Raw genomic sequence first — 20,407 nt, forward strand, 5'->3', positions numbered from 1 at the left:
ATAGCAAGTACCTAAGAAATTACTTCTTAAATAGATGAATACATAATGTGTCCTCATATTCTAGAGGCTTATAGCTCTGAAAATTCAAATGCATACACCTACTGCTCTGCTTTTTCCTGAAGTCAAGTTTTCTAATGACTTGATAAAATCACATATGCCTTGAACTGTAATCTTCATTAAATTACTTCCTCCATTTAAACTAATAAATGCCTCTGGCTAAACATTATATAAAATGTTAGCATATTCCATTCATTCCATATAAATTTATTAACTTCAAATATTATATAAGTTCTTGAAGATTCAGATATTTATAACACATTATCGACTTTCCAGGAGCTGCCACTCAAGTGGGAGCACAGACATAGAAAGTCTTAAGTTTATCAAATAGAGACATAGAAGATAACACACTGTTCTGGATGAACCCATTAGGAGAGGCACCTCCTTGAGAGATGTGGATCAGTATGGCTTCTCAGAAAAGATGATATTCGCATTGATTATTTAAAAAATCTTTGTGATGCTGTTTGCCATTCTAATGCTATGTTTTTAATTTCTCAAATTTTAGATAACTATAGTACACATAAGTTTTGAAATTTTGTTTCCTAAGCCATTGCTGAAAATATTATATTGTATCAGGTGAAGCTTGACAGAAGAACACTAAACTTCCCCTAAATCAATACTAAATTACCAATTGTTAACCACTGTGTTTAGGTTCCTGACAAGCAAATTCCTACACAACAATAACATTATCTAAACCACAGGCAGTTCTGTCAATGGAAAAACAATACTGTGTCACTCGAAAGAGAAGTAACTGTATTACTGGAGTCAAAGTAAATTAGATTTGCCCTTTATTGTTATTGATAAAGGCCATCATGCTACAAAAAGAAATTTGTTTGACAGCTATGTGTCTTGTGAATGTTTTAAGAAAGCAAAAACATTTTCTAAGTAAGTTTTATCCAATAAGTGTTAATAAGGATTGAGTTATCTTCAGTAATTTAAATGGACCTAAAAATATCAACAATATGTTGATAAGCCATAAGAATGTTGAAATAGCTGGATAAAGAAGTTTTCAGCTTTAGTCACTATTTTCAGCTGAATAAAAATGACAGAATAATATTATAAATGAAAGAAAGCAAAGTCGGAAGAAATATTGAAGTACGTATTTCGATGTAAAGAACTATAAGCTTCAGCTTTGGCATAAATGGTGATCACTCTCATTGAAGATAATGAAATGAATTGGGGAATGCTGCATAACTGAAGTCTACGAATTCTTCACAAGAGGAAAGCAGTATTGAAGTAGAAAGGGAAGAGGGTGTGGATAAAAAACAGAAACCTTTCCTGTTTGTTTATAACTTAAATACAATTTTTCCATTTAGAGTTATATTTGAAGAAGCTTGTCTAAAGATAGAGATTTTGAAATATGTTTCTAATTAATGAAATGCTTATGATAGATAAGACATACTTAACACTATGGCCCAAAATATATCATTTGATAGGCTAAATTAATATTGAAAAGTTCCAAAACAACTCCTTTATATTTTCTGTTGACATTGAGAGACCTATTACATATTTTTTTTCTTTTAATCTAATGAAAATTTCCCAGTGAACCCACACAATATGTTTTTATTGGTAAGGGTTTAAATAGAACAGATAAATTATTGTAAGAGTTACAGTGTAAATCTAGGGGGGATGGATTTTAACTCAAAATAAATTTCCTTACCTTGACTTTTTACCTGCAACTGGATTCCCCTTTCTTCTTTTGAAAATGTTTCTATTTGCTATCTCTTTCCATTCAAATAGCTTCATCTCCTAGGTATAAATGTAAATCAGTCAAAGCAAATCAAACTAAAACTAAACACAAACTAAAATGTTTATGTATTTCCAAATGTGCCTCCTTCCCATTACTTGTCAATTGATAAAATCTGGCTGACAATGTTTCAAATGGTGTATTTTACCAAATCTCTTGTGCACTTTTACAGTTCTGTCCTTTCCCTTTCATTGAAGTCAAATTCTCCTGGAGCTCTTCACCTTAATGGAACCTTTTGTATTATCCTTTTAAACTCCTTTTTTCAACTTTTGCATCATTCTTTCTAATAACTAATCTGCATTATCTCCGTGGAAGACCTCATCGTCCCTCATTGTTCCATTTACTACTCAGATCTTATTGGTGCCCAAACTGGTTTCTCTAATTCATATTTTTCTTTGAAGCTAAGCTAATGTACCTAATCGTCTGAGGGTATATTTTAAATTCATTTAGTATTGTTACCTAATATAGAAACTTCAGTGATATCTATTCTTAAATTTCCTCTTTCTCTTACCCTTAAATGCAGTTACTGGTTTCATACTCTGTGTACATCTTAAAACTGAAACTTCTCTTTATTACATCTATCTTTACCATAACGTAGCTCATTATAGATTCTTGCCTAATTCTCCATTACAACCCCTTTATAAGTGAGGAGAAAGCAAGTGAAGAAGAAGTTGTATTGACTCAGACACTGTTTTGTAGTTGGCTAAGTTGATATCCTTTAAAAACAAGACATTTGACATGAAATGCAGACTTCCATTTTCTCTTGAATATTTGGGTGATCTGGCAACCATTATCTGAGTTATACATTATGGTAAAAGTAAAGTGTTGTAAAAAAGCACTCTGAAAAAAAATATATACTAGAGTATTACTTTAGTAACCATATATGAAGAAATGAGACAAAATATAACAAAAAATATACAAGAAGAATAAACATTTTTTTGAGTTTATATTGAAAAATTGAGATTTAAAATACTGCCGATGGAACATATCTCCTCAAATCAAAGAACATTGCAAATATTTAAATCCTCCTCCAAATATACACAACACATTCATAATTGTAATTCATAATTTTCCATAATTTCCCTAAATTTTATTTTTCCGAAAATTAATTTTTCCTAAAGTATGTACATCATCTTTTAATTATTATATTCGTTGCCTATTGATAAACACTTTGATTGCCTGCAGATTTGTGATGATAAAATTTATACAAGAAACACTTTTCACCTTAGAAATAATGGAGTCTTTTTATTGTTCCTCAGAGATTTTAAGGCAGTTATTTTAAACTCAGATGTTTAAATATGATATCTGTAACTAATGATAATTTTGTTTCTTATTTTCATTCTTTGCAATTTCTCTTTTATTGACTTCTGCCTTCACAAACATTAAATAATTGTGGATGTTCATGATTTGAAGCTTTAGATTGTATACCTTTCTTCTTTTATTATCGTTAATCATTCATGTTAAGGTATTATGAGCATGACATTATATTTATATATACATATATAATACATATTTATTAAAAATATATGTATACAAATTACCTTGAGTTTCCAATTAAATATTTGACAAAATTCAACATCGATTTAAAACCATATAGATAACCATATATGTATAACCATATATTTATATATCTAGCCATCTATACATATATGGTTGTGTATGATTATATACATATATGAGATATATACCTACATATACATACATTATACATATATGCATATATGGTTATATATGATTATATATGTATATATGGTTAGATATGTGTGGTTTTAAATTGTATATATGGTTATAACATATACATATATAAGGTTTAATATATAAATGGTTTTATATTGATGTTGAACTTTGTCAAATGTTTTTTAGAAACTAAAGATAATTTATATATATATTTTTAAATTTATGTTTCGCTTTATTGAAAATTAGCAAAATTCCAGTCTTATTAATGACTGAAAATAGTTGTCTGAAAATTAGTCTGATAGGTAACATTGAATATTATTTGCTAATTCTATTGAAAATATTTGCCTCAATTTTCATAAATGAGATGACCAACATGTGAAAAGCATTTAGTACAGTCGTGGCACACAGTATTTTATAAGTGCTTTAGCTATTTTATAAAGCTATGAGTTGTATTCATTCATGATTTAAAAACTATGAATTTCTTATGTCTTATTTCTATAAAGAATAAACAAACTAGAGTACTTCATCCCGTATTCAATTCTCTATAACATCACATCTTCCTGGACTAGGAGTGAGATAACAATTTTAATTTTATATTTTCTCCTAGATAACTTCACAACAATATGTGTGTGTCATCAGGTCCTGCTCATCCAATCTAGACTTAATATAATTAATTTTTTGCTAATAATGATTAGGAAATTATTCATAGCACATATATAATTCTCCATATTTCCTAACATCATGCACTATGTCAATATTTGTAATAGTCCCTATTTCTAACCAGACTATCTGTAATTTAAACTCATTATCTATTAATGTATTGATTAAATATAATTGGTTCAATATTTGTTATTTTCTTCTTGAGACAGAATTTATTTTATTTCTTGGCTGGCTAGAATCTATAAAATGCATGACGATAGTTTTCTCTGTATGTATACGGAAACACTACTTCAACATAGTTTCCACAAAACATCAAAGAGGTTGGCAATGTTTTCTTTTGTTTTGGATACAAGGTCTCACTCTCACCCAGGCTGGAGTGCAGTAGCAAGATCTCAGCTCACTGCAACCTCTGCCTCCTGGGTTCAAGCAGTTCTCCTGCCTAAGTCTTCCGAGTAGCTGGGACTAAGGTTGGCAATTTTAAAATAGGGTTTCAGACTTCTGTGAGTCCACTAGTTGTTTGCCAGGTCATTAGTTGATTAAAAATAAATAAATACATAATGTGTGGACGTGGTTCTTTACTAAGAATAATGTTAGTTTTAAAGTTGAGGTCAAAATATATTAGAAATCCATGGCTTATAAAAACGCTTAGTACAAATTTCAAAAGCTTCTAGTATAATTTTGAAACATGTTTTTTTGTAAGGCATGTCATGACATTACTCTTATTCTTGTGTGTGATTTAGTATGTGTTAAGATTATAAGGACAAATAAGAGTTTAAAATAAGAGGCTTAATTCTTCCTGTCGAAAATAAGGGAATTGACTTCTTGTCACCTTCCTTTTTTCTCAGAGCATATACTTAAAAAAAAAAAAAAAATTGCAGCTTTAAGTATTTTTCCTTTCTTTGAAATGAATGTCACATTTCTTTGAAATTAATGTAAATCCTTTTCAAAATGTTATAAAATTTCAGCCAGCTTTATGTTGACCCAGAAATGCCTTTCTCTAAAGCTTAAGTACCATCTCTTTGAAAGATAAACATCAAGGGAGATAACACTCCTATGTCTAATTTTCTGTATGGAGATAGGAGTCCAACTTTGGTGAACTTCTTGCTCTAACTTGCAAAACTACCTTTTTGTTATAAAGATAAGAGAAGTTTATTTATACTCTTGATAAAGCCAGTTGGCTGACAAAGTTGGTCATTATAATTACTAGATGAAGCTGGCATCAAGTCTGCATGAAAATGGTGCTGTCATGTTCTCTTATTGAAGACTAGTTATTGCTTATCTTGGAAACATTTATGAAATGGGTTGTATCTGCTTGGCTATATGTAAGGGTGCTATCTCTTTCTGTCTTTGCTATCTTAGCAGATTGCCTTGGATGCCTAGTATATTCTAGTATAAACACTAGTCAGTAATAAAAATGTTTTATTTCTTTGCTACTCTTGGGAAGAGGATTCTGGGTTCAGGAATGATACTGTTTTGAATTACATTTCTCCAACAATCATAATTTATCATATTTTATGTGGATCAGCCTAACACTAACTACAAAATATGGAATGTAAATAACTTCTTCCCAACACCTGAGAGAAAAAATAAAAGCACATGCTATAACTTTATCATAATGTTTGTTAGGATTGTCATACTTGTTTATTCATGAAAACAGTCATCTTTGCACATATTAATGAATTAAATAATGAAAAGCATGTGACAATTGCATTTAATATGCAAAATTATCTAATGACTCTATGTGTAAAAGGGAGTAAGATAAATAAAACACAGATATTGCCATAAAATGACTCATAATCTTCTGAGATATTTATTCTCTTCTGAGGCATACATTCATTAACATAGTATAAGACAGTGAAAAAAGCACTATTACTCCACCTACTTTATAAAATATTTAAAAGTAATAACCCTTTTAGAGCATAATAATTCCTGGGTAATAGTTACTTTAGTAATAAAAATATGATATTCATTATTAATAAGATTTAAACAATTATACTAAAGATAAATATGCTATATATGAATTTTTTTCTTTTTTTTTTTTATTTTTTTGAGACAGAGTCTCACTCTGTCACCCAGGCTGGAGTGGAGTGGCACTATCTTGACTCACTACATCCTCCACCTCCCGGGTTCAAGTTATTCTCCCACTTCAGCCTCTCAAGTATCTGGGACTACAAGTGCATGCCACCATGCCCAGCTAATTTGTGTTTTTATTTGTTTGTTTTGGTTTTGGTTTTGGTAGAGGAGAGGTTTCAACCATGTTGGCCAGGCTGGTCTCGAACTCCTGACCTCAAGTGATCTGCCTGCCTCAGTCTCCCAAAGTGCTGGGATTACAGGCATGAGACACCATGCCTGGCCACTATTTCATATTTTAAATATATGATTTACTGCCTTTTAGATAATTTCAAAAACGAAAGTGAAATCTCTCATTTACATCATGAGACTAGTCACTAAGAACCATAATTTTGGAATATTGAACACCTCATTTTCAGTAAATTTTACACTACTGGTCTGAATAAGAATTAAAAATCTTACCAAATTTTGGTGATTAAAAACCAAAAACAACTTTTTCTCTAAAAATAATACTTATTTTTGATGTGTAAAAATATTTTATTTTCTTATTAAAATATTTTATTTAATATGAAAATAGAAAAAATAAGATAAATTAATTTATGGATTCTTAACTATTTGAACAGTAAAGAATTGAAGTACTTGCATTCACAAAAATCATATCTTCCAAGTGTTTGGTAACGTATAATGGCTACTGATATGATAGATGTTAAATAAGAAATCTTTACCAAAGAAACTAAGAATGTTATTGCTTAGAACACATAATTAACATGATATAACTTGATGAAAAATATGTATATTAGGAGATTTTGAAAACATAGAAATAAACATATAAGTCTTATGCAATAGTATTTACTTAGCATATATGCTTCAAAAAAATATATAGTAGCAATAGAAACAACTATGGTTTATTTTTATCACTACAAAGATTTGGGAGAATTACATCATCAAATCAAACTCTTATATTGATTAAACTGAAATTTCAAGATTAGGATATGCTAATTTTCTTATAGCTCAAGAAGTATTTAAATAATAGAAATACAAAATTATTTTAAGAATGCATAGCTGTTATTTTTAAAATATGTACTTATTGGCTAGTAATTTGCATCTTGTTGGCTGTTTTTCTTTGCAATCAAGATTCTAGAATAACAATTTTGTCATTTTGCAGTGTGATAAAATAGTAACAATATTTGAGAGACAAATTTCTCTTATATTGCAATTAATTTCTACTGTATTTATTTTTGTTTAGCTCAAATTGCTAAGTTGTGAAATAACTACTCTTAAGGTTTACAATAGATTAACCTGAAGAAATAAATTTGCATTAAACTTATACACAAGCGCACACACACACATACACACACACATAGTGTTTTTTAGACAAAATTAGCTGTGTGATAATACATATGTTTCAATGTGGGTCTCTACACTGACACAAATTAGAGAATTAGCACGAATTTATTTGCATGCACTATAGTTTATTTTGGAGGTAATTTCCAAAGTGAAGAAAGGAGAATCAAACAATAAAGTTTTCTTTTTTTTTTTTTAATCTTAATGGGTTTACACTGCCTCATCTCAAAGCATCCGGACAATACAAGTGTGTCACAGAAGAGATAAAGTGTCACTCAATGGAATTTCAGCTGTATGGCCTGCAAAATATACTTATGATGTCACTGCTTTTTTGAAATATCGTTAAAAGACAGGAAAGAACATGCTTAAATTAAAATGTGAGATAATAGATTGAATCAATTTACAATAAATGATAAATGAATAGTATCAGATTCTTTCCTAGAAACAATCTTTTAAACAAGAGAGAACAGGTACGAGAAAATGGACAAAGAGGAAAAAAAAGGTCAGCTTAAAAATAAAGGAATATATATGATGGAGTAATTAAAAGGTAGCCTGCTTAAATGAGTCTGTGGATGCCAACAATCAAATCTATTTTAGTTCTACCGTTAAACATTTTTATCATTATGCAAATATGTAGATTGCTTATTGCCTATTGTGTTAGATTTTTCAAACTCATCTGTGATTTTAGCAAGGCCTTAGTGTTTTCTTTATTTACTTTCATTATTTATTTTTAATTGATACATAATACTTGTACATATTTATGAGGTACATGTCATATTTTGTTACATACATAGGATGTGTAATGATCAAGTCAAGGTATTTCAGATATCTGTCACCTTTTGTATTGTCATTTGGATGTATTGGGGTAATTTTTTCTAGGTATTTCAAAATTTAGAATACATTGTTTTACTTCACAAATATAGTACATTAGGGGTTATATTATTGATTTAAGACACTTTCATCTTACAGTTATATTATGTGAAAATGCATTCGGAGTTCCAAGAAATTATGAGTTTTATACAATAGAAGTGTATCTATGTTATTTAAAAAATTTTCCCCAGCCTTATTTAGGTACGATTGACAAATAAAAACTATATATATTTAAGGTGTACAACATGATGACTTGATATACATATATGCTATGAAATGTCTTTAATTTACACATGTATCCTCCAACCTGCTGATTCCTGCCTTTCACTTTCTGCTTCTATGATTCTCAATACAGCAAATATCGGATGCAAACGACGCATCCTACAAAGGTCTTATATTCAGAATCTATAAGGAACTTAAACAAACTTACAAGCAAAAACCAAACAACTTTGTTAATAAATGGGCAAAGGACACAAACAGACTCTTTTCAAACAAAGACGTATATATATGGCCAACAAGCATGTAAAAAATGCATAATGTCAATAATCATTAGAGAAATGCAAATAAAAGCCACAATGAGATACCATCTCATACCAGTAAAAATGGATATCATTACAAAGTCAAAAAATAGCAGATGCGGGTGAGGTTTAGGAGAAAAGAGAACAATTAAACTGCTGGTAGGAATGTAAATTGGTTCATCCATTGTGGGAAGTAGTTTAGAGACTTCTGAAATAATTTAAAATACAATTACTATTCTATGCCACAATTCCATTATTTGGGTATACACCCAAAGGAATACAAATTATTCTACCATAAAAGCACATGCACATTTGTGTTCATTGCAGCACTACTCACAATAGTAAAGACATGGGATCAACCTAGATGTCCACCAATAGTAGACTGGATAAATAAAATGTGGTACATATACACCAGGAAATACTACTCAGACATCAAAAAGAATGAGATTATGTCCTTTGCAGCAACATGGATGGAACTAGAGGCCATTATTCTAAGTGAACTAACGCAGTAACAGTAACAGAAAACCAAGTACGGCATGTACTTATGTATAAATGCAAACTAAACATCAAGTACATGTGGACACAAAAAGGGAATGACACTGGGGCCTACTAGAGGACAAAGGGTCGAAGGAGAGTGAGGATTGAAAAGCTACCTATCAGGTACAATTCTTATTATCTGGGAGATGAAATAATCTGTACACCAAACACCACAACATGCAATTTACCTGTATAACAAACCTGCACATGTATCCTGAAAACTAAAATAAAAGTTAAAAAAAAAAAATACAGCTAAGGTCTCCCAAATCTCCTTCTTCCAACATGCATGCATAACTTTGAAATGTAAATGATTTTCTCCCTAAACGTAAAACCTTGACCAATGGGAAAAGGTAGACTATTTTACTTCTTTCTGTTAATACTTCTTCCTGTTAATACTTCTTCCTGTTAATACTTAAAGAAATATTAATAAAATACTTCTTCCAGTTAATCCTTGATGCTCAAATAATTTTGGAAAACATGATATGCTTTTAAAACGTCCCAAAAGAAGTTTAGAAGGTTCCAAACGGAGTCCCAGTTTCCCTCAATAATGTGCTATTAATATTGAACTCTTATCCCTACTCATGATTCCTGGTTCTTCTCTCTTTCATTTCGGAACTACAAGAACACCTAAATTCTTGTTTTTGGCTCTATTTTTATGGTAGTAGTTGGGGAAAAGAAGATGAAACTTAGGTATTACCAGCAGTCAAATTTAGTATAAAATATACTATTTAACCCATACTTCTTAATTCAAGTATTTCCTCAAATAATTTTTCAATGTTTAGTATTATTTCTAGATACCTACATTGCATATTTTGAATGTAAATTTGGAAATCTTTTAGATTGTTTTTGTATGATTTTATAGAGCAGCAGATTTTTTGTATTAAATCTAAGACTTTTTTACAGAAAACCAAACACTGCATGTTCTCACTCCTAAGTGGGAGATGAACAATGAGAACACGTGGACACAGAGAGGGGAACATCACACACCGGAGCCTGTGGGGGGTAGGGGGTGGGGTGATGGACAGCATTAGGAGAAATACATAATGTAGATGACGGATTGATGGGTGCAGCAAACCACCATGGCACATGTATACCTGTGTGACAAACCTCCACATTCTGCACATGTACCCCAGAACTTAAAGTATACATTTCCCACTTGAATAATTACAACAGTTTAGAAAGTTTTGTTTTATAAAGGAATTCCTGTTCTTTTGAAAATTAAATATAGATATAAATACGAAAGTGTAGGTCACTTATTAAGAATGATTATGGTGTTAGACAATGTGTAACAAGTGTTTTCAGACGAATCTTTGCCTTAGTAACCCTTATTATTGTTTGTTCTTAACATTGAATTAAGATATATGAAATGTTAATAAGTGCAGTGACAAGGGAGAGAGATCATTTGAATAAATTATTTCCAACTAGTCATATATATGTATTTTATATATACGTATATATATGCATATATATATATGTACGTGTGTGTGTATGTGTGTGTGTATATATAATTTTATATATAATTATATAAATATATATATAATTTTTTTGAGACAAAATCTCACTCTGGTCCCTAGGCTGAGTACAGTGGTGCATGATGGCCTACTGCTTCCGCGAACACACAGGCTCAATAGATTTTCCTAACTCAGCCATCCCAGTAGCTGAGACTACAGGTGTGTGCTACCACACCCCTTCTTCTTGCTAATTTTTTTTTTTTTTTTTTTAAGTAGAGATGGGATTTCACCATGTTTCCCAGGCTGGTCTCAAACTCGTGGGCTCAAGTGATCCACCAGCCTCAGCTCCCCAAACTGCTGGGATTACAGAAATGAGCCATTGAGCCCATCCCACTCAACTAGGGTTATATTTAAAAAATTTGACTTCTTCTATAGATTTTCAATGGTTATGAATCCTGATGATAAAACTAGTAACCATTTCTTTTTGAGAACATATGCCGTACGGTGCATTCACGTTGCTTCATTGCAAGTTACTTACTAACTGCTTTTCCAAATAGAATCTGCTGTCACTCTGTCCTATTACTGTGACAATTCTTGCCCACATCACTTATCCTAACTTATATCGTATTGCACATTAATGAGTTTATTTAATTATTTTTTATTTCCTCAGAGCTATAGTCTCAATTCCTAGATCTATGTATGGGAATTAGTAAATACTGAATTAATTATTTCTTATTTAAAAGACTGAATGAATTTACACCAAAATACTGTTAATATATCAATTTCTCAGTGAAAAAATTCATCTTTTGAGCAGTTAAACTGATTGTTTAAATCCACTCTACTCACAAAAGCAGAGAAATTACTTGATACCAGGACTAATAAGATCTAATATTAAATCTAGGATTTTTTTACTACAGCCTTCTGTCTCCAAGTTGTAGCCATATGCCAAGAAGTGTCTTACTCTATAGAGACTTTTTAATGTGCTTGTGCATGTGATGGGGGGAGGGCACCTGAAGAATATCACATTTGCTGCCCAGATCTCTGGCCCACTTAGACCTAGCTCACAATTAAATGGAGATCCTCAAAGTAAAACAGAAACTTTATAAAATGCAATGTACTTTATGTTAAGGATACCTACTGTGATCTTTCCTAAAATGTGAAGCTGAATGAATATTTTATTAGACATTTTAAAAAGAAGCTTACAGTAACAGGGGTCTGGCATATGCTCTGTCAAATAAATAGTAATATAGATGACACTGAGACACTTACATTGTAAAATATTCATGACAATATAAGTATGTATTAAGAAGCTGAAATTATAAAAACTTCTTGTACTGGAAATGCATCCTCTTTTCTCACTTAAGAAGCCTATACAATGTGATGGTCACAACTTTCTTGTTCTTTAACAAGTCCTTTTGTTATATGCATACATATTCACATTACATTTTCCATTCCTAGGAATTCTTCTGCATATATATTTTCCCGAACTCAAACAACTAGTCTGGAGTAAAGCTTTTCAAGATCCTTTGCAGACAGATTTAATAATTTCTTCTTTCAGTTCAGCAGAGTTTCTTCCATGACTGTCAACCCCATTGATATTTATTTCCATCCATGGTATTTATTTCCATCCATGCTATTTTATGCGCCCCAATGCCTACTGTTATCTCATATCTTCCATTTTTGTTATTCATACCTGACCTATAGCAAGTATATTCTTCCATTCTAAACCAAAAAATGAAATTGTCCTTTGGAGAAATTTTGGTCATTTCTGAATTGAGAAAAAGTGAAAAGATGACAAATAGATTAGCTCAATAGGTCAATAGTTCAAAAGTAAAGTACAAAATCATACAATATCCTTTAGACAGAAAGAGGGAGGTGGGAGACAGAGAAAGAGAGAGAGAGAGTATAAAGTGGTGTGTGGATAGAAATGTTTATGCTTTCACATACAGGTATTTAAAAAAAAAAAAAAACCTTTGAGAAGGGGAAAATAAGGCTGTCAGGGGAAAAAATTCTGAAAAATAATGAGAATTTTCACAGTGTGCAGGCTTAACATGTTTGGAAATAATTGTACAGGGAAGCGGTTCCTTCATTAGTATGCCAAATATAATTCAGAAAGGAAACCATAAATCTTAATTAATTTTGCAAACATTTAAAGAATCCTCAAAAAATTCATATATGGACCAATATTTCATATAGAATCTAAAAATTATCATATTTTTTCTCATATTTTACCAATGTTTTCCTCATATTTGATTAATGTTTGAATAAAGTGTCCACTCAGGATATTTTTTTCTTGTATTTATAGTATTCGAGGTTATATTTTAACTTAAGTCATTGTGGAAATGTAGGGCATATTTATATCATTCACCCAATATTTTTGAACCTTGTTCCATTGAAACTATCCACTTGAAGTCATTGTTTTCATTTTAGAAATACAACATTTCTAACATACCCTACCTCACAAATACTAACATTTATTCTGGGTCACTTGAGTACAGATGTTTGAGGATAGCTTGTAAAACATGATTAAACCCTGTCTCTACAAAAAAATACAAAATTAGCCAGGTATCGTGGCACACACGTGTAATCCCAGCTACTCTGGAGACTGAGGAGACTGAGGCTGGGAAATCAATTGAGCCTGGGAGGTCGAGGCTGCAGTGAGCCATGTTTGCACCACTGCACTCCAGCTTAGGTAATAGAAGAAGACCCTGTCTCTATTTAAAAAAAAAAGAAAAAGAAGATTTATTTTGGGATACAATGAATTTAAGTGAGTAGCATGTGGGCAGAAACCTAAAATAGAAGAGTAGAGAATTTGATCTAGTTTGACTTGGGTTCTTTGTATTTTTATGTCCTTTGCAGGGACATGGATGAAACTGGAAACCATTATTCTCAGCAAACTGACAGAAGAACAGAAAACCAAACACCGCAAGTTCTCACTCCTAGGTGGGAGATGAAAAATGAGAACACATGGACACAGAGAGGGGAATATCACACACCAGGGGGCCTGTCCGTGGGTGGAGGGTGGGGTGATGGGCAGCATTAGGAGAAATACCTGTTGTAGATGACGGATTGATAGGTGCAGCAAACCACCATAGCACATGAATAGCTATGTAACAAACCTGCACCTTCTGCACATGTATCCCAGAACTTAAAGTATAATAAAAAAGAATTAAAAATATAATAAGATCCAAGCACCTCCTACTATGTGAAATGTTTAATCACAAACCAGTCTTTGTGTTGCCCTCAAGTCATAATTATAATGTACCTTTATTACGTGAAGTACATATTGCTTTACACAAATACACTGAGCAAAAGCATACTTATATGGCAATTGACAAACTAATCTCAAAGTGGCCCCCACTACTAAATGCTGAACGTTTCTCATCTTGTTTCGTGTGTGTGATGAAATAAAGGACAAGGGAATCAGGAAATGCGAGTTCTCATCCTGGTTACATCATTGGCATCATCAAATCCCCTTCTCTGGACCACAGTTTTCTTATCTGAAAAATAAAAAAAAACTTGGACTAGCTGCTTTTTAATGTAATTTTCTTCATACTTATATAACTCTTTCTCTTAAGGTCTTATTTTAAAAATAAGAAATGAAAAGTTTACATTTATGATAAATTCCTTAATGGATATTTTCAAAATTTTATTTGTTGCAGTTATTTCTGCAATTATTGTAGCAAATAAAGTAAAATAAGATAAACTCAATATTAATAAGGTGGCTCACTATGTTAAATAAAAAAAAGTTATTGGGCTAATCTTCTACATTTGTTTGTGTGTGTGTGTGTGTGTGTGTGTGTGTGTGTGTGTGTGTGTGTGTGTTTGAGACGGAGTCTTCCTCTCTTGCCCGGGCTGGAGAGCAGTGGCCGGATCTCAGCTCACTGCAAGCTCCGCCTCCCGGGTTCACGCCATTCTCCTGCCTCAGCCTCCCGAGTAGCTGGGACTACAGGCGCCCGCCACCACGCCCGGCTAGTTTTTTGTATTTTTTAGTAGAGACGGGGTTTCACCGTGTTAGCCAGGATGGTCCCGATCTCCTGACCTCGTGATCCGCCCGTCTCGGCCTCCCAAAGTGCTGGGATTACAGGCTTGCGCCACCGCGCCCGGCTATTCTACATTTGTGAAGAAAAAAAATGGTACAGTTTTTGTTTTCCCTGTACTGGAGCTTGTCCTTCTCTTTTGAAGAGAGATGCTTCTTAACTCTCAGCAGCATACGTGCTTGTATAACTTAACAGATGACAAGGGCAATTCCCCTGCAATTCTGTGCATTTTTAGCAATGCAAAATTTTAATTGGTTATAATTCTAGGTATCAGAAGTGTTATTTTGTCTTTAGGACACCTTAATAAAAAGAAATAAAAAAATTGTCATACTTTATAATAGTTACCATATGTGCTATAAATTTATGATAATGTATTTCTCCCATTATGTGTCTACATTTCCTGAATAAATGTAACAGTAAGCTTAAATAAAAAGTCACATGTTTATGCTAAGCTTTACATATTCACAATATATTTCTCCTATGTAAATTCATAGACAAAAAGTAGTTTGGGAACATTAGAATGTAAAATTACAACAGAAATCCAGTAAATACTTATGGGAGTTTTTTGTTCTTGAATGAACAGCAAAGTGAATGAGCATATTCCTCTCCATTACACTTTCCTTAATTTAATTCCTCTCTCATTTGTTTATCCATACATAAAATACTACAAATATCGTGAGTTCATTATTATGAAGGTAAACTGAGGTTAACTACTAGTTTTTTATTTCCTAAAAAGTTCACTTTTTATAGTTTGTATTCCTAATTATGTCTTTTAATTTATGTAAGTGATATTTTTAGAAAATAAGTGGTTAATATGTGACTGTATACAACTCCTGGCATCTCATTTAACTCAATTCATTATGTACACTGTATGGGCATTATGGACTAGTTAGGGAGTATGGTTAGTATAGAATATATAAAAATAAACGACACAATCTCTGCCCTCACTGTGGTCAAGTCTTGAGTTTAAACACATGTAAATACGTGCATATAAAATATAAACACAGACTTCATTTACTCAGTAGATAATATTTAAGCAACTATGATGTACTGAGCAAGCAGTTAGCAAGATATTGAGGATATAGATGAAAACAACAGGCTCTCTCAACTTATAATTAGGTATAAATGGAGTGCTATGCATGTAAATGAATAATTAATGCAGCATAATGCAGAAAGAAAGAGAGGCATATATAGATATGGTAAAACTGATCCCAATTTTAATTCTAAAGGAAGCATTTGTTACTTGTGAAGATGAATAGTTTCAGGCCCAAACAGCTTCCAAACAAAACTAAGAAGTTTCTGATGACTTTTATAAATAATAGTTTAAAAGCAGTGCTAATAGAGGATACATAAAGCTGTAGTGACTTAAGATATAAAATGAAAATATATTAAATTAAAAATTTGTTTCCCTTTAATTAACCTGGTAGTAAAGTATTGAGTTTTCAAAATTTTATTTTCTTTATTGTTTTCTTTTTGAAACAGGAAGCAAGCCATCAACTTGTAATACAGGCATAGGTAGAGTCACAGAGAAGCTAATGAACCTTAAGTTTCAGGATTCCTCACTTCCATAGGTTTATTGCATGGCACTTTGACTAATTTTATATTATTTCTTAAAGCAAAGCCCCAAATAGTGCAAATTTCAAAGCCTTCAATACCCTGGGTTCTCTTTTGTTTCACAGTTAAATTTGTTAAAAAGTTTATTGAAAAGAAATACCAGCGCTTTGATTAGGAAACCAAATAGGAAAAGAGAAAGGAGGGAAACTAAGCAGAACGAAACAATTATAGATTAGAATTTGCAGTTTTCTACTAAGAGATTTGTCAAGTTATTTGTTTTTAAATTGTATTATTATCATTATTTTCAGCAGAGAGGGCAGGAATAGGGATAATAGATTTAATAGACTTAAGTCACAATTCAAATATCACATTCTTATAAAGGCTACTCCCTGTTCACTACCTATGACAGAATCTTCTCTGCTGGTCCATTCAATCTTATCATTGCCAAGAACTATGAACATTCTAAGACTTTTCCCTAGTGGCAAACTATCAAGCAAACCTGCCATAGTTTCCTGGTTGTTAGCAATGTGGATCAGAGACAAAGGTCTTTATTACTGCAGATCAAGCAGCATAAACTTCATGCCTTCATTTATTCCCCTTGAGAGGACAACGTGGAAAAGCCAGGTGGATGCCACAAAAGCAGTAGGTTTTTGTCAAAGCCAAAATTAAAAATTAGAACCAAAAACCAAAAAGCAAAAAACATACCTACAAAACCAATCTTAGGAAACGTCAATACTTTAAAGAGGCCCTCGCAGACAAATCTGCCGAAAGCCTGACTTAGAAGGAGACATTATTTAATTATTTTGGAGGGCAGAAAATCTGTCCTTGTCCTGGAGAAAGACTCTGTTTCCCATATTGACTTGCTATGGAAGGTTGAAATGATAGTATATAAAGGAAACTTCTAATACTGTACACAGATTATATACAGACACATGAAAATCCAATAGAGAGTTCTCTGTCAGAAATCATCAACACTTTGTAATTTCCTTTGTCTGAGAATTTAAAAGTTTCTACAAACTTAGGGGAAGATTGAGTGTTTCCACAGCAAGAAGTGGCCATCAAAGTCTGTTTAGTTATTCAGTGACAACCCATCTCAGTAAGCCTGCTTTAGCAAGCTTACTAATCTGTGGCAACCCTTAGCTTCTGAAAGTCAGACCATTGGAATGAATTATGTCTAATAATCTCACCTCTGAGTGGCAAACAGTGAACAACCACCTTATCTGAGTAACCATGCTTCACTTCTTACACAGATTACGTTGACTCTGTTATATCCCCAAAAGCCCTCTAATCACTGAACTCATATCCTTTTAACATTACATAAGATCAGCAGTCTGCTGTCTTCAAGGAGACTGTAGCTGATTAGCATATATCTCTCCAGAGGCAATAAATGTCCCATGTCTTTTTATTTCAGATAATGCATAGTGGTGCCATCACTTTATGACATTTGTTAACTCATTCATTCACTTACTTATATTAATTTAGTATCTATTTTCACTCCCTAGATTGTAGTTCTATGAGAATGGAGTTCTCGTCTGTCTTATTGGCCACTGTGTTCTTAACTAGTTCATTTTCAAGCCCAGAGTAGGCTATCCATAAATATTGATTGAAAGGCTTAATTAATTAAATAATTCAATGTTGAAGGTTGGTAAGATGTGTGACAAAAAATAAATTACATCAATTAAAGGTATAGTAGCTGCTCACACTCTAGTCTACATTGAGAGGTATGTGAAAATAGGAGAGCCTAGAAAACTAAAGAGCATTCGGGAAAGTCTAAACTCATGATAAAATATAAGATGACAGTTGAAAATGAGGAAAGATGAAAAATTGGTGAGAAAATAAGGCATTTGAGATGATCACTTTAAGGCTTAAGTGGTTGGCAGAATCTGGAGTAGTGTTGCCCAACCAAACTCTATGCAAGAATAGAAATAGCCTTATATGGCTACTGAGAACTTGAAACAGCTCTAGAGTTTTGTCTGGAATTGGTTCCTTCCTGTGGGTTCTTGATCTTGCTGACTTCAAGAGTGAAGCCAGCAGGGCACAGTGGCTCAGGCCTGTAATCCCAGCACTTTGGGAGGCCGAGGCAGGCAGATCGTGAGGTCAGGAGATCGAGACCATCCTTGCTAACATGGTGAAACCCCGTCTCTACTAAAAATACAAAAAATTAGCCGGGTGTGGTGGCGGTCACCTGTAGTCCCAGCTACGTGGGAGGCTGAGGCAGGAGAATGGTGTGAACTGGGAGGCAGAGCTTGCAGTGAGCTAGGAGTATGCCACTGCATTCCAGCCTGGGTGACAGAGCAAGACTCTGTCAAAAAAAAAAAAAAAAAAAAAGAAAGAAAAAGAGAAAAAAAAAGAGTGAAGCCACAGACCCTCATGGTGAGTGTTACAGTTCTTAAAGATGGTGTGTCCGGAGTTTGTTCCTTCAGATGTTCAGATGTGTCTGGAATTTCTTCCTTCCAGTGGGCTCATGGTCTTGCTGACTTCAGGAGTGAAGCCGCAGACCTCCGCAGTGAGTGTTACAGCTCATAAAGGTAGTGCAGACCCAAAGAGTGAGCAAGATTTATTGTGAAGAGCAAAATAATAAAGCTTCCACCTCGTGGAAGGGGACCCGAGTGAGTTGCCACTGCTGGCTTGGTGGCCAGCTTTTATTCTCGTATTTGGCCCTGCCCACATCCTGCTGATGGGTTCATTTTACAGAATGCTGATTGGCTCATTTTGCAGAGTGCTGATTGGTCCATTTACAAGCCTTCAGCTAAACACAGGGAGCTGATTGGTGCATTTTTACATAGTGCTGATTAGTGCATTTACAGTCCTTTAGCTAGACACAGAATGCTGATTGGTGCATTTTTACAGAGTGCTGATTTGCTGATTGTGAATTTACAATTCTTTAGGTAGACAGAAAAGTTCTCCAAGTCCCCACTTGACCCAGGAAGTCCAGCTGGCTTCACCTCTCAATCCCCCCTCTAAACAGAACACCCCAACTACTGCTGGGAATTAGGCAATGACTGCTCTAGCTACTTCCTGCTGGATAGGGGCAAAGAAGGGGGCCAGTAATTGTAGTGTCCTCCAGAGGAAAACTCTTTAGGCCAGTGAAAGGGCCAGCGGTTCCAACTGAGGTCCTCAGTAGAAGTTGTTAGTTGAGTCCATTTGGGGTTCCATTTGTAAGGTCATCTGTAGCTTGATGGCCTTGATCCTAGAGGAAACAAATTTGACAAGGAGGTTAAAAATACAGGACCCGAAGGCAAGTAATAGCAAGATGGCTGTCACAGAAGCTAGAAAGGGGAGAAGTCAAGTCGCCCATCTCCAGAGGTTGGTATAAAAGTTTGAAAGGCGTTGTCTGATTTCAGAAAACTTTTCCTGTAAACGCCAGGCAGAATCTCATACTATCCCTGACTGGTTAGTGTAAAAACAACACTCTTCCCCTAAGAAGGTGTAAAGTCCTCCTTTCTCGGCAGTGAGGAGGTCTAGGTCTTGGCAGTTTTGGAAAGTCGCTGATGCCAAAGAGTCTATTTGGGATTGTAGAATAAGGATAGATTTTGTTATTTCTCACAAACTGTCTGAGAAATCCTTTGAGAGTTTGTGGGAGCAGGATAATGACGTAGGTAAACCTGCTATTCCAGTTTCTGTAGCAGTAGCCATTCCTAACCCTATAAGTAGGGGTATTAGTTTTATGGCCCTGCACTGGTGGACTTGAGCTTTGAGGGGCACAGATAGGGTCTGATTTCCATAAGATTAGAAGTTAGGATAATACATGTTACACTGTTAACTTTTTAAGCAAACTTTACTTTTGTTGAAAACCTTGTAAGGTTGGGATTTCAATTTTTCTTTGCTATTAATAAAACCTCGTTCAGTCCATATTAACTTAGAATTGGTATAGATGACTCC

General features: G+C 33.3%; 1 long non-coding RNA gene across 1 annotated transcript in view; it reads left to right on the forward strand.

Annotated features, from left to right (window-relative positions):
• Positions 1-14,503, forward strand: part of LOC105479502 (uncharacterized) — a 29,720-nt gene extending 15,217 nt beyond the window's left edge. Inside the window, exon 3 of the long non-coding RNA XR_985941.2 lies at positions 13,791-14,503. This is a non-coding gene — a long non-coding RNA (uncharacterized lncRNA). The remainder of the gene's footprint in view (positions 1-13,790) is intronic.
• Positions 14,504-20,407: the final 5,904 nt, after the last annotated feature.

This window comes from Macaca nemestrina, chromosome 5, assembly GCF_043159975.1.
Source record: "Macaca nemestrina isolate mMacNem1 chromosome 5, mMacNem.hap1, whole genome shotgun sequence".
Lineage (NCBI taxonomy): Eukaryota > Metazoa > Chordata > Mammalia > Primates > Cercopithecidae > Macaca > Macaca nemestrina.